General features: G+C 38.3%; 1 protein-coding gene and 1 long non-coding RNA gene across 8 annotated transcripts in view; both read left to right on the top strand.

The window, feature by feature from the left end:
• Positions 1-16555, top strand: part of Cpq (carboxypeptidase Q) — a 568473-nt gene that overhangs the window by 208363 nt on the left and 343555 nt on the right. The gene's annotated exons all lie outside the window — the stretch shown is intronic.
• Positions 1026-11212, top strand: LOC132656974 (uncharacterized). 2 transcript variants are annotated; one of them, XR_009594816.1, is made up of 3 exons: positions 1026-3197; positions 3303-3884; positions 10709-11212. It is a non-coding gene; the product is annotated as an uncharacterized LOC132656974 (long non-coding RNA). The 2 variants fall into 2 exon arrangements; XR_009594813.1 differs by lacking the exon at positions 3303-3884.

Below are 16555 nucleotides of genomic sequence, written 5' to 3'. Positions count from 1 at the left end.
CCAGCACCATTTGTTGAAGATGCTGTCTCTTTTCCATTGAATGGTTTTGGCATCTTTGCCAAAAACCAGGTGGGTTTCTTTCAGTGGCTTCTATTTGATTCTATTGATCCAGCAGTCTGTTTCTATGCCAATACCATGCAGTTTTTGTTAACTGTTGCTCTATAGTACAGCTTAAGATCAGGGGTGGTGATACCTCCAGAAGATCTTTTATTGTAGAGGATTGTTTTAGAGATTCTGAGTTTCTTGTTATTCCATATGAAGATGAGAATTTTTCTTTCAAGTTCTGTAAAGAATAGTGTTGGTAATTTTATAGGAGTTGCATTGAATCTGTAAAGGATGGTTTATTCCAAGAAGAAGGGTTGGGAGTAGACACTGTTTCCTGCCCTCTTCTTAACCAGTTTTCTAACCAAGGACCCCATGTTTTGCCCTTCTCAGAGGAAGTATGTATCTGTTCTGTCTTACCTGAAACTGTCCCCAGTGTTCTGGCCCAAGAAAATTTCCATCCATGTCCTCTCAGATGGAGAGGATAGATGATAACATCATATAAAAATTTCCAAGTTTCCTAAAAGGTCAACACACTATACAGGATCTCACTGAAAGTGTCTGTTTTTCCACATCAGAAAAGAGGAAGACTGAGAAGTACAGATTTTTTGAAGATAATTATCCTGGTACATTATGGATCAAAAGAGGCAGGTCTGTGTTTGAAAGTTTACAGGAACTTTCAATAGGGCATAGACCAGAGCAGCAGTATACAGAACAGTAACAAATATCACCATAGTGATCATCACATCTTTTAAATACAGAAGAGTACCTTTGTCAATGCCATTCAAAGAAATTAAACTCAAACCAGGTCTGGTAGCACTTACCAGTAATCCCACCACTTGAGGAGGCAGAGGCAGGTAGATATCTGTGAGTTTGAGACTATCCTAGATTACAGAGTGAGTCTAGGGTGGCCAAGGCAGAGAAATCCTGTCTTAAGAAACAAACAAACAAACAAAAAAGAAATTACCAGAAATTGAAGTGTTTCCAGGAGTGATAGCCTCTGATTGCTGAAGACAGGTGGTCCTGGAAATATAATAATGACAGTTGTCATGCACATTTCAATAACTGCAGAATGAGAGGCATTCTATATGTAAGGTATCCTGAAGACCTGAGTCTCTGTGCTCAGTATCTTCTATGTTTTGTGGACAAGGAGTCTGAGGCTTAGCCTGATTCAGAAGGTTAACCTCAGTCATACTGTTGGTGTCAAAGGCAGATTTAAACCTTGGTCCCTGGTTTATAATGTGACCTCCTGTCTCTAGGGTTCAAAATAAAATTGTAGTTTTAGTGTCACCAGAACTCTATCAGGTTTGAGCACTTGAAAGGATTGTATTTCTCTTTAGTGAAAACCCATGAGGCTGTCTGGAGCAGAGAAGCACATGCTGTAATCAGACCCCAGTGGAGTCTGGGTATTGAGGAGGAAGAGCAGAGAGGAAGTTCTGCATACCTATTTGACCTAGCATTGAGCAACATCCTGAATATTTATATCTACCTGTCCTGTGCTTTGTTCAAGTGAAGTTGGCAGGAGCCCAGAAGAACTCTTCTATTGTTTTCAGTCAATAAGCTACACTGTAGACTGTGGCCACTTATTGAATTCCCGTTACACTCAACTTGCATTTATTTGACCTAGGAGGGTTTGTAGCATGCTCTTGGCTCTAATCTTTCTTTAGAGTTGCTGTGTGACTGACTCTCCGTCAGACTTAGTTAAAAATTCTAATGATATTGACTTTTTGGTAGACCCAAGGGGCTTAAGAACTGATAGAAAAAGCATAGGTTAAAAAACAACAACAACTGGCTACCATAAAAAGCTAAAATGTTATGCTCAGGATGCGAGGCTAAGCACTGCACTCAGGGTCAGCCGCTTTCGACCCAGAGAAGAGCATGTCTGATTGCATGCGGGTTGATGCCCCAGGTCCCGCCTCTGAGAAAAAGGTATTGGTCGGGTCTGATGCTTTTTAGGTGGATGACACCTAAATGAACATCAGTACAAAGTCCCAATTTATTTCTAATATCAGAGATCAGACCTCTACTCTTGCCTGATGCTTCTAAAACCAAAAGGGGGAACTGTAGAGAGCTGCGTAATGCCGCGCCTTAAAGATGGAGCTGGTTTCTGCCTTCCACCTTCCCGATGGTGAGTGCTCTCTGTCACAAACAACTCCATATTTGGCTAAGGCTGAGGATCTGGCTTGCTTCCATGTATGTGGACCTATCTGCATTGCCCATGTGGCACGCTGGGGTTGGCTACCCAGGGGCTATTTAAGCTATGGGATGGCTTTCCCCAGGGTCAGATGATTGTTCAAGGTTCCTGAATAAACTGCATTGAAAAAAAAAAAAAAAAAAAGAAAGACATGGAGAGGACAGGAGCTCCACAAGGAGAGCAACAGAATAAAAATTCTGGAATTCTGAAAAAAAACAAAAACAACATCAACAACAACAACAAAAAAAAAAACAGGAGGGTTAATGTTTACTAAATTCAAGACATGAATTGTAAATTTAACATCTCATAGTAGTGAACATAATAATGAAATTAATGGGCATGTTTTCTGTCATTCTCTCCATCTCTCAAGCATGTAAGAATCCACTGTTTACATGCAATGGTGATTATTAAGTACTAGACATAATAGAGACACATTAATAACACATGTTGGTCTTAAATAATATATGTAAATCTTGACAATGTCATTCAGTTTGGGACATATAAATCTTAAGTTTTTGCAAAATTAGTGGTATTTCCTTTTAATATCGTATTTGCATTTGTTTTATATGTGGTTGTGCCTATTACCATTGCTTAGCATGAGCCTAGGTCACATAAATGCCCAATAAGGCATTTTTTTAACAAAAAGTTGACCCATGTCTACTGCATTTGTCCTTCTAAATGAGGATTGAGCATCTTCCTTAGGGTCTTTCTTGTTTAGCTTCTTTAGGAGTGTAGATTTTAGTATGTTTATCCTATATTATATGTCTAATAGCCACTTGAGTGAGTATATACCACATGTGTTTTTCTGTTTTTGGGTTACTGCTGTTTCTTGTTTCCATCATTTGCCTGCAAATTTCATGATTTCCTTGTTTTTAATAGGTGAGTAAGGACAAACATGATGCACATTGGAAGCAGGAGAAGGCTAGAATCAAATAGAAGGGGAAGAGGATCTCACCTTTCAGTGAGCTAGGGCAGAGGCATGGGGGAGAAGAGGGAGGGAGGGTGGATTTGGGAAGAGATGGGGGGGCGCACAGCAGGAATACAAGTTGAATAATTTTTTTTTTAGCTCATATCCAGTATATATAAAGAACTAAAGAAGCTGAAAAGCAGCAAACCAAGTAATCCACTTAAAAAATGGGGAACAGAGCTAAACAGAGAATTCTCTGTAGAGGAATATCGAATGGCAGAGAAGCACTTAAAGAAATGTTCAACCTCACTAGCCTAGAAATGCAAATCAAAACAACCCTGAGATTTCACCTTACACCCATGAGAATGGCTAAGATCAAAAACTCAAGTGACAACACATGCTGGAGAGGTTGTGGAGAAAGGGGAACCCTTCTCCACTGCTGGTGGGAATGTAAACTTGTACAACCACTCTGGAAATCAATCTGGCGCTTTCTCAGACAACTAGGAATAGCGCTTCCTCAAGATCCAGCCATACCACTCCTGGGCATATATCCAAAAGAGGCTCAAGTACACAAAAAGGACATTTGCTCAACCATGTTTGTAGCAGCTTTATTTGTAATAGCCAGAAGCTGGAAACAACCCAGATGCCCCTCAACTGAAGAATGGATGCAGAAATTGTGGTACATGTACACAATGAAATATTACTCAGCAATGAAAAATAAGGAAATCATGAAATTTGCAGGTAAATGGTGGGATCTGGAAAGGATCATCCTGAGTGAGTTGTCCCAGAAGCAAAAAAACACACATGGTATATACTCACTCATATAGACATACAACATAGGACAAACCCATTAAAACCTGTGCATCTAAAGAAACTAAGCAAGAGAGAGGACCCTAACTAAAATGTCCAATCCCCATCCTGAAAGGCAAAGAGGAGGGACATCAGAAGAAGAAGAAAACAGGAAACGATCTAGGAACCTACCACAGAGGGCCCCTGAAAGCCTCTGCCCTACAGACTATCAATGCAGATGCTGAGCCTGATGGGCAACTGTTGGGCAGAGTGAAGGGAATTTTATGTAAGAACTGGGAAATAGTAAGAGCTGGAGAGGACAGGGTCTCCACAAGGAGAGCAACAGAACAAGAAAATTTGAACACAGGGAACTTCCCAGAGACTCATACTCCAACCAAGGACTATTCGTAGAGATAACCCAGATCCCCTGCACAGATGTAGGGGCAGTTCAGAGTCCAATTGGGTTATATAGTAATGTGAAGAGGGACTGCCTGTGACATAATCTGATTGGCCTGCTCTTTGATCACCTTCCCCTGGGGGGGAGCAGCCTTACCAGACCATAGTAGAAGACAATGCAGCCACTTTTGATGTGAACTTTTTAAAATTTTTATTAATTACACTTTATTCACTTTGTATCCCCCCATAAGTCCCTCCCTCCTCCCCTCCCGATCCCATCCTCCCACCCACTTCTTCATGCATGCCTCTCCCCAAGTCCACAGATAGGGGAGGTCCTCCTCTCCTTCCTTCTGATCTTAGTCTATCAGATCTAAAATAAATACATTTTAAGAAATGATAATAATAAAAATTGACCCAACATTTCTTTTTTAAATTTTATTTTATTTTTTACAATTTATTCATTTTATATCGTGATTATAGCCACCTCCCTCATCTCCTTGCATTTCCACTCTCCCTCATTCTTCCTCCCCCATCACCTTCCCCTAGTCCACTGAAAGGGGGAGACCTCCAATCCTGCCATCTGATCCTGGCTTATCAAGTCTCCTCAGGACTGACCCAGCATTTCTAATTAGACATTCAAGAGCTAAAATGAACAACTTGACAGTGAGTTCTTTTTCTTTCTTTTTATGAGTAAACAATATTTTATTTCCAAGGTTGACATGATAACAAATATTTAAATTCTGGGCAGATTAAAAGAATAGTTTATTCTTCAGTAAAGGCAGAAGACTCATGAAGTACTATGAGAATTGTTGGCAGTTTGAAGCACTATACCAAGCAACTTGGGAAATTTCTCAGCAAATAAGACCTATTGGATTAGATGACATTATTGAAAGGCAACTAGGAGAATAACTTCCAAAATTATATTTCGTTATTTAAAGGCAGAAGTTATGTGATTCAAAAATATTTAGAGGCTCTGGTTTCCCTCCAAAGTTAAACTGTGTCCTTAGACATAGAAATAATTATATTACTCATTACTAACTTTTTAAACTTAGTTTGTATTTATTTTTAGATTGCTTAGCTTTTTAAATTATTTTATTAATTACAGTTTATTCACTTTGTATCCCTCCTGTAGCTCTCTCCCTCCTCCCCTCCCAATCCTACCCTTCTCCCCTTTTCCCCACCTGTGACCCTCCTCTAGTCCACTGATAAGGGAGGACCTCCTTGCCTTTCCTCTGATCCTAGTCTATAAGGTCTCATCAGGAGTGGCTGCATTGTCTTCCTCTGTGGCCTGATAAGGCTGCTCCCCCCTCAGGGGGAGGTGGTCAAAGAGTAGGCCAATATGTTCCTGTCAGAGACAGTCCCTGTTCCCACTACAATGGAACCCACTTGGACACTGAACTGCCATGGGCTACTTCTGTGCAGGGGTTCCAGGCCATCTCCATGAGTGGTCCGAGGCTGGGGTGTCAGTCTCAGAAAAGACCCCTGTGCCCAGACATTTTGAATCTGTTGCTCTCCTTGTGGAGTTCCCTGTCCTCTCCAGGTCTTACTATCTCCCGCTTCTTTCATAAGTTTCCCTGCACTCTGCCAAAAGTTTGGCTTATCTTAAATTTAAAATTGAAAGCTATATCTGACAATACTATTTGTGAAAGGGATTACATTTTACATAATATTTTTGTGCTATTTGACACCTCAGCAAATACTAAAGGTTTTTATGCTTGAAATATATTTTAATCCGTGATGAATTTTAAACTATTGTCAGCTGATAACTGAACTTTTTAGTCTTAGGCCTGAGGAACACATTATCGAGATGTTTATGAAGTGCTTTTGTACTAATGTCCTGTTTATGTTATGACTTTGTGGTTAAAAACTACATTTGCATACTTCAAAGTACCAGATGAAAGTATTTTACAGCAACTAAACATTACATTTGAACCACCCTCCAGCTCCTCAACAACCCACCACACACCTTAAAGGGACTTGTTCTATCATTACCCATTTTCTTCATGAAACATGCAAGAATTCAGGCTGTTCTGTGAAATTTCATGTGAATTGTAAATTCTGCACAATACCTTTTATCTGTCTCCATCTTCTTCTACTTTGTCTAATATGTATTTTCTCTTCAAAAAATTTTTTTTTTCTATTTCATATATTAGGGCATTAGTTGAAACTATGGGAAATGATTGGAAGAACAGACAGTGGTTTCTCAGAACTCTGCTACAGATCTACCCTCCTAAAAAATCTGTCTGCTTACCTCATTATTATTAATCAGTTTAAGTCTCTTTAGAAAAAGATATCTGGATAAAGGAGTAGAAAAATGGAAGAATAAGATATTAGAGCTGCCATTTAACCTCTAGGATCTGAGAATAAAAGGACAGTTGAACTCTCTCCTTCCCTCCATCCTCTTTGCCTCCCACCCTCTCCCTGACAGTGTTTCTCCTCTATTCCCTCCCTCTGTTCCTCCATCCATTGTAGGCTGTCTCTCTATGTGTGTAGTGCTGGCTGTACTAAAGCTTGGGATTCTCCCGAGCATCCTCTCAGAGCTGCAGCTACAGCCATGTGACAGCACACCAGACTAATGTACTTTTCTAATTAAAAATATCAAAGAGAAGATGAAGAAATGCCTCTCTGGCTTGAGTGAGTGCTGATGTTCTCCCCCCCCCTCTTATTTTAAAGGTTTATTTATTTATTTATTTATTTATTTATTTATTTATATTACAGTTTATTGGCTTTGTATCCCAGTTGTAACCCTTTTCCTCCACTCCTCCCAATCTCACCCCTCCTCCTTCATCTCCTCCCATCCACTTCCCCAAGTCCACTGATAGGGGAGGTCCGCATCCCCTTCCTTCTGACACTAGCCTATCAGGTCTCATCATGACTGGCTACATTGTTTTCCTCTATGGTCTGTTAAGTGGGCAGTTATCAAAGAGCCAGCCACTGAGTTCATGTCAGAGACAGCCCCTGTTCCCATCACTATGGAACCCATTGGAGAAAGGCTAGATTATCTCCATGGATGGTCCTTGGTTGGAGTATCAGTCTCACAAAAAAACCCTGTAACCAGATTTTTTGGTTTTGTTGTTCTCCTTGTGAAGCTCCTGAACCCTCCAGGTCTTTCATCTCCCCGCTCTTTCATAAGATTCCCTGCACTCTGCCCAAAGTTTGGCTATGAGTCTCAGCATCTGCTTTGATACACTGCTGGGAAGAGTCTTTCAGTGGCCCTGTGTGGTTGGCTCTTGCCCTGTTCCCTGTTTTCTCCCTCTTCTGATGACTATCCGGTTTGCCTTTCTGAATGAGGATTGAGCATCTAACCCAGGGTACTCCTTCTTGCTTAGCTTCTTTAGGTTAATAGATTTTAGTATGTTTATCCTATGCTATATGTCTAATTACCACTTATAAGTGAAAATATACCATGTGTGAATTTCTGCTCCTGGGATACCTCACTCAGGATGATCTTTTCTAGTTCACATTAGTTTCCTTCATATTTCATGATTTCCTTATTTTTGTTTGCTGAGTAGTATACCATTGTGTAAATGTAACACAATCTCTGTATCCATCCCTCAGTTGAGGGACATCTGGGTTGTTTCCAGATTCTGGCTATTACAAATAAAGCTGCTATAAACATGGTTGAGCAAATGTTCTTGTATACTTCAGCATCTTTTGGATATATGCGTAGCAGTGGTATAGCTGGATCTTGAGGTAGCACTATTCCCATTTTTCTGAGAAAGCACCAGATTGATTTCCAAAGTGGTTGTACAAGTTTACATTCCCATCATCAATGGAAGAGTTCCCCTTTCTCTACAACCTCTACAGCATGTGTTGTCACCTGAGTTTTTGATATTAGCCATTCTGATGGGTGTAAGGTAAAATCTCAGAGTCGTTTTGATTTGCATTTCACTGATAACTAAGGATGCTGAACATTTCTTTAAATGTTTCTCTGGCATTTGATATTCCTCTTTTGAGAGTTCTCTGCTTAGCTCTGTACCCATTTTTTAATTGGATTACTTGATCTGTTGCTTTTTAACTTCTTTGGTTATTTATATATTCTGGATATTAGGCCTCTGTCAAATATATGGTTGTTGAAGATCCTTTCCCATGTCTAGGCTGTCATTTTGTTCTGATGACAGTATCCTTTGCTTTACAGAAACTTTTCAGTTTTATGAGGTCCCATTTATTGATTTTTTTTTTATTTTAGAGTCTGTGCTGTTGATGTTCTCAACAAAATACTTGCAAAACAAATCCAAGAACACATAAAAAATATCATCCACTATGACCAAGTAGACATCTTTCTAGGCATGCAGGGGTGCTTCAATACACAGAAATCCATCAATGTATTCCACCATATAAACAAACTGAAAGAGAAAAACCACATGCTCACCTCCTTAGATGCAGGAAAAGCATTTGACAAAGTCCAAAACCCATTTATATTTAAAGTCTTGGACAGATCAAGGATACAAGACCCATACCTAAACATAGTATAAACAATATACAGCAAACCTATAGCCATTAACAAACTAAATGGAAACAAATTAAAATCAATCTTACTGAAATCAGGGACAAAGCAAGGCTGCCCACTCTCTCCATATCTCTTCAACATAGTACGTAAGTCCTAGGTATAGCAATAAGATAATGAGAGGAGATCAAGGGGATATTGATTGGAAGGGAAGAAGTCATTGTATTACTATTTGCAGATGATATGGTAGTATACATGTGACCCCAAAAATTCAACCAGAGAACTCTCTTCAGCTAATAAACACCTTCAGCAATGTGGCTGGATGGAAAATTAACTATTATATATATATATATATATATATATATATATATATATATATATATATCCCTCCTTTATATGAAAGACAAAAGGGCCGAGAAAGAAATTAGGGAAACTGCACTCTTCACAATAGCCACTAATAACATGAAGTACCTTGGTGTGACTCCAACCAAGCAACTGAAAGACCTGTTTGAGATAAACAGAAGATATCAGAAGATGGACAGATCTACTGTGCTCATGGATTGGTAGGATTAACATAGTGAAAATGGCCATCCTGCCAAAAGCAGTCTACAGATTCAATACAATTCCCATCAAAATACCAACACAATTCTTTACAGAACTTAAAATAATAATTCTCAATTTCATATAAAAAAAAACAAAAAACCCAGAGTTTCAAAAACAATCCTGTACAACAACAGATCATCTGGAGATATCTCCATCCCTGATTTCAAGCTGTACTATAGAGCAATAGTAATAAAAACTGCATGGTACTGGCATAAAAACAGAATGGTGGATTAATGGAATCAAATAGAATTCCCAGAAATAAACACGCACACTTACAGATACTTGATTTTTGACAAAGAAGCCAAAACCATACAGTGGAAAAAAGACAGCATTTTCAACAAATGGTGCTGGTCTAACTGGATGTCTACATGTAGATAAATGAAAATAGATCCACATTTATCACCCTGCACAAAACTAAAGTCTAAGTGGTTCAAAGACTTCAACATAAAAGCACTAAATCTGTTAGAAGAAAAGGTAGGGAAGAGCCTTGATCTCATTGGTGCTAACTGTTCTTCAAGATGACCAAGTTTGGTTCCTACCATCTTGATCAGCTTCTTCACAGTTGCCTATAACTCCAACTCCAATAGATTCAACATCCTCCTCTGCTCTCCATGGGCAGTTCCATACATGTGACATGCAGGCAGGCAGGCACACACATACACACACACACACACACACACACACTTCACACATACACATATTTGCTTAAATGAATATCATATATCACATTTATGTATTCATGTTTTTAGTTTAAAATGTTTCGTATTTTTCTGATTATAACACTTAGTTGTCTCATAAATGTAGAAAATGTAGAAAAGAAAAAATTAATCACAAATATTCATGATTCCACCTCTCACAAAATATGTCACCTTCACCTCTTTATCTGTTTTTGCAGACATGCTTTACTCTAAACAGTCACATTTATACATGTGTACAAGAATGTATACAATAATTTGAAGCATGGTATGCTTGTGTGTAATTTCTGTTACTTGGAATGACTTTACTGTCCTCCGTTTGGTCTTTCCTGTCAAATTCAAAACAAAAACAAATCTTTTATCTCCTCTATCCAAAACTTTTTCTACTATACCATATTTTCTTCTGTTCTTTATACACAAAATTTTACTTGTTTACCATGGCTTATGTACAACTTAGGTTTTTCTCTTTATTTACAAGAAAATACCATATTATTGTCCATACTTCATAAGTAACACCTGAATGGCTACTAGATATTCCATCAGAACTGATGATCATAATGTATGTATTTCCTCATTATCAACTTATTTAGCTTGTTGACATATAAATATTTATGTTTTTATTTATATCTGTGCAGATACTTTGCCTGCATGTATGTCTGAGCATCTCATGTATGCTTCGTTCTCATAGAAGACAGAAGAGGATGTTGGATTTTTGGGAACTAGAATTACAGACATTTGCAAGCTGTCATGTGGGTGCTGGGAATTGAATCCAGTCCTCTGGAAGAGCAGCTAAGGATATTAACCACTGATCCATCTCTCCAGCCCCAAATTGTTGCTACCTTAAAAAGTAGTGTTGCAGTAAATGGTTTTAATGTATTTTAAAACAAACATGAGGATGTATACATTCTCAGTATTACTGTATAAATAACTTCTGTAAGTCTAAACACATTTTCCAACACATGTGTCACTGATGTAAACATGTCTGGTATTTCTCTTTTCATATTGTCCTTAGAATCTATTAATGGGCTAAAATTTTAAAACTAGACTTATTTTTATGGCATATCTTGGCATGAGCTACACATCATTCATTCATCATATTTTCATTCTTTAATAAAATCAATTTTTTTCTTAAGTACCAATTTTGCCTCCATTTAAATGACTTTGAAGACTGCCAGATGCTCTGAAGGCAATGTCAGGGGGAAAGTTCTCAAAATATTTATAGAAATGAGTGATAACTACCATGACTGTGCAGCCTACCACAGTGATGGCTTTAGAGAGCTAACACTCTTTTTGTTATGTGGATTTGAGTAAGTTTGTTGTTATATTTGTTAAGCCTATAACAAGAGTCATACTTGACGTCATATGTGTGACAGTTGCTGGACCTTATTACTTCATGGTACTTCTATTTTGATGGGCTCATGGGAGTGTATATTGATGAAAGATTATATAGGCATGAATGCCCAAGGAGAACATTATTTTTTCACAGACAGGAATTCAACTTTTGATAAACGTTCCAGCTGTCCAGTTACTGTGGACCAGTAACTTTTGCATTGTTTGGGACTTTGTCAGAAATAAAAGTCCCCTGAATTTTATTTTCTGAATCAGACATTCTGGAGGGCAAAGTCAGGAATTTATTTTAGTGAGTCCTCTGTGCTCTTCTTGACCAGCTTTGGAAAATGTAATGTGCCTGGATAGTAGATGAGAACAAAGCCAAAGAAGATGATTCTACAATGACCGGTCATGTGAGAAGCCACAGGTTGACAAATTTAGTACCAGTTTTCCAAGCATGAATATGAAGCAAAAAATATGCTGGTAGAGACTCCATACAAAAAAGCAAACCCAATAGTATCTTTGTTTTCATGGAGCTAATGATTTGTGGAAACAAAAATGCATAAATAGGTATAAAATATGCAATCAGAAGCAATGCTATGTGTCACCTGGATGTAAATGTGCACATAATATGGGTGCTGAGGAGAACGACTGTCTCCACACTCTGATACTTTCCAGGTACTACAGTATTCTTGCAGTCTCTGTCAACAACTATGAAAGATTTGAGGTTTCAATAGATTACCTTAAACCTATAAAGACCAAAGAGTGGCTTCCAAGTTCACCATTCTTTAAGTTCAAGGTATTCAATGTATTCCTGGATTCTGTGTTTGTCGGTACCTATCTCAGAATTAATGTGAACATTAAACAAAGTAGTATGTGAAAATACTTAGCTTATTGTGTTTCATAAACATTCCATAGATAATAATTATTTTAGTGCTATTAGTACTCATCCTCTCCCTCCTTATAATCTAGTGGAGAGTCAACAAAATGGAAGATCATGACTCAGCAATTACTAGGTTTTGGTCTAGCACAGTTAACTTACAGGTGTGGTAGTCTGGGCCCCTCTGGGCTTTAATATTTTAGAATGAGGCAATAAAGACCCTTGTAGGGTTGTGCTAATGGTCAATGAACTAATGCATGGAAAATAGGCCAGTGGCAACCGGGTAGCCGGCACTCAGTAGACTGAGCTATTTTTGTCCTCACCTGGCTGGGACTGTTCATCACAAATCCTGACATTTCTTTGTGTGTTTTATTTTGATTGGATAGTGTGTGTCAGGGGATACATGGCAGAACAATATCACCCTTCCGTAAACATATGGGATGAATGAAAAGCCTCTTCATGATGAGAAACTGCCTGATACAAAACTGTTACTCAAAATAAAACAAACAAAACAAAACAAAAAAGCCAGGAGAGCTAGATTCCATAATACACACTGTAGAAACCAGGAGTTCATGGTCAGCTTGAGAAATTATGCAAGATCTACTTCTCAAAATACATAAGTAAGTAAGTAAGTAAGTATCTATGTAAGTAAGTAAGTAAGTAAGTAAAGACATGCCAAGGGAAGGATATTTTCAGAGTTCATTTTTGTCTTCTGGCTATGTATCATTTCAGCACATGTATGGTATACTGGTAGTGTCGCGTTGATGCTGTTTGTATGAACTAATTTTCCTATTTGAAGTAATGAAGTACTTCACAGATATTTTTTACCTATATCAGTAGTTTCTTCAAACATCAGTCTAAGACCTGGTGTACATCTCTGTCAGACAGAGAGATTGCCAGATATGACTTTTGAAAGATCAGAAAACTAAAAATATATAAGAACCTGAGAAGCGTACACACATGAAGAAACATTTAAATGATATTTATCAACTGTGTATGGCTAACCCTACTACTCAAGTGTTGTTAGCACTGAGAAAACACTAGCTCCTATTCTTCATAGATGGCACGTTGATGGGCTGTCACTGCAGAAGGAATCAGCTGCAAGCAAATAATGTGACTGATGACAGAAGACAAGATCATTTCAGCAGATGTTTTTCTATTAATTTGCCACAGGTGCTCAAATGCGGGTGTGTTAGAATGTCAAGGCTTCCATCGCAACTGTGCTAGCATTATACTACCTCTACCATCGTTTAGGCATGGCACATACTTTTGAGAATTTAATTGTTTATTTGCTTGATTACACTTCAACAGAATGACTGCGGGGTTTCAACGACACAGGTTGGTTTTAACTGTATTTCCATCTCTGCAAATTCATTGTTAGCTCTTTTATCACATGCAAACTGTGTGCAGCTTTGGTATTCCATCATGTCACCCGAATGTTATTTTGTCTGTATGGTCCATGGTTTGTTTTTGGCTATTTTGGACCACAGAAATTTTCCATTTAACTGCCATCTGGTATGTGGTTCTTCTTTTATTTCTTCTAGATTTTAAGCTTTGTCTATGGAGATTCAGCAAACATCTTAGTACATCTTTCTTTTTCTGTGATAGTGCTAAGGAATCTCTTTTCAAATCAAAATAACCAGAATATAGTAAGTATTTTTATGGATTTTGCAACACAGTGAGGGATCTCTATAAATGCAGAGAGCGGTCTATAGTCTCTCTGGTGTTGGGTATGTGTGCAATTTCCCTACAAATTAAATAATATTGAATCTTAGTTTACTTTAAGCATATGATATCTTATAATTTCAATTTATATTTACTTAATGGTTATGATACATTTGTAAAAGCAAATGTGGACTCTTGGTAATATAAAATACATAACGCACTGATCTATCTGATTTGGTCACTGCTAAAGTTGGAATACTTTTAGGTGTAAATAAAAGCCATCAACTGCTTTTAGGGCTCTCTAGAGAACAGAACAGAGAGAGTAAACATCAGAAAGAGAGAGAGAGAGAGAGAGAGAGAGAGAGAGAGAGAGAGAGGGAGGGAAGCAGACAGTGAGAGAGAATATAAATGCAGTAAAACCATATGAAAAGTTAAGCAAAGAAAAATTATAGAGTTCAGGTAACAGTAGGCAAGGGAATTGAAGCAGATCTATGCATTATGGTTGGTTCCCAGACTGTGCTATGCGTGTTGTGTTCTTGTGGATTTTGTGCTATTAAATGTGAAATTCAAGCTGAAAGGTTCAGATCCTGAAATGTTCTCTGAAATGCATTTTGACCTAAGTTATTGATCTTTCCCGTGTGTGTGTGTGTGTGTGTGTGTGTGTGTGTGTGTGTGTGTGTGTATGTGTGAAGAGAGACAGAGAGAGACACAGACAGCGAGAGAGGTGAGGAGGGAGAAGGGGAACTGTTACAAAGGATTGGCTCATGTGACTGTGGAGGCTGAGTCATGCTCACTGAGGTTGGATGATCTGAAAAGACCTGACATACTCCCTTAAAGCTTCTCGATCTGTCCCTATCCTGGGTTAATTCACTAGGTCCAGGCACAATGTGCATTATTCAGTGCTCTGATTCCAACAATAGTGACTTCATGAAACACTTTAATGGGCATACCTGCATCTTTGACCAAATGCCAGAGCACTTTATGGCCCAGTTGAGTCCATACATAAATTTATCCACCACAGCAGCTTTTAAAAACAGGGATTTAATACTTCACAGAAAATCATGGTTATATTGTGAGAAGCCCAGGTTCATTCTGACCATTTTTCCCAACTATACTTTTATCCTTGTGCTGGCTGATATGTGGACACAGACAACTGCTGGTCCTTTAGGCTTCTATTCTCTTGCTAAGTGAGAAGAAACAGCAAGGTGCAGAAAGAATGTGTCTTAGTCATTGTTCTATTGTTGTAAGGAGCCACCAAGACCCAGGCAACTCTCATAAAGGAAAACATTTAATTAGGGGCTGGCTTACAGTTTCAGAAGCTTAGTCTATTATTACCATGGCAGGGAGCATGGTGGCATGCAGGCAGACATGGGATCAATATGAGAACTGCATCCTGATCCAAAGGCAGAGAGAGGGAGATTGAACATGGCATGGGCTTTTGAAATATCAAAGCCCACCCCCAGTAACATACTTCCTCCAACAAGGCCACACCTACTAATCTTTATAATCCTTTCAAACAGTTTCACTTCCTGTGAGTAAGTATTCAAATATATGTGCCTGTGGGGGACATTTTTACCCAAACTACCACAGAAGGGCAGAGCTCTTTGAACCTTTGCCTTGATATTTGGATAGGAACATGCTTTCTGTCCACCTCTACCAGAATCTTACCGTGAGTACCATATCACAGAATGAACTTCTGCAAGGGGCCCATGTAAAAAAGTTGGAGTAAGGATTGGGACTTTTCACCCTTTGTAGAGGAAAGCACACAGAAGTGGTTGGAGGACACATACTGGAGTTACTGGCTAGGTAGAATCTGGGCATTGATAAATAAGTTACTTAAAAAAGAAAACTTTATTTGCAGGAAGTTTTAAATAGCTATTTAGGGCTCCTTTTTTCTATGTACTGTGTAATTTTTCTATGTAATTTTGTTATTATGAATTTGTTGGGTTTTGTTTTGTCTTTTCAAGACTGGGAGTTGAATTTTGAGATTTGGATGTACGAGGCAAATGTTCTTCTGTTCAACTACATTTCCAGGCTTTATTTTTGATTCTTTGAAAAATGACATTTAGGGCTAAAAAAATGGCTCAGCAGTTAAAAGCATTGGCTGCTCTTGAAAAGGACCTGGGTTAAATTACTATCTCATAGCTGTCTGTAATTCCAGGTCCAGAAGAACTGAAATCCTTTCCCGGCCTTCACAGGCATCAGATACACACATGATGTGCATGCACTTGTGCATACACACACACAGGCAAAACACTCATACACTTTAAATATATATATATATATACATATATACATATATAAAGATTTTAATGATATTTTATTTTATTTGGAGTGTGTATATGTGTACATGGTGTGTTTGTATGTATGTGTATATGTATATACATGTTTGTAAATGACTGAGGTTGATGTAGGTTGGTCTCAATTGTCTTTTATCATATTTTGTGAGACAGGTAGGGTATCTTGTTGAACCTAGAGCTTGAAGGCTAGATTGTCTGACCAGCGAGTTTAAAGACCGTGCAGTCAGTAACTCCCCAGTACTGTATTACAGGTGTGCTTTGCCTCATCTGGCTTTTTTATGTGGGTTCTGGAGTCAAGTCAAGGTTTT

Source organism: Meriones unguiculatus, chromosome 1 (genome assembly GCF_030254825.1).
Source record: "Meriones unguiculatus strain TT.TT164.6M chromosome 1, Bangor_MerUng_6.1, whole genome shotgun sequence".
Taxonomy (NCBI): domain Eukaryota; kingdom Metazoa; phylum Chordata; class Mammalia; order Rodentia; family Muridae; genus Meriones; species Meriones unguiculatus.
This window is presented reverse-complemented; position numbering and strand designations above follow the sequence as displayed.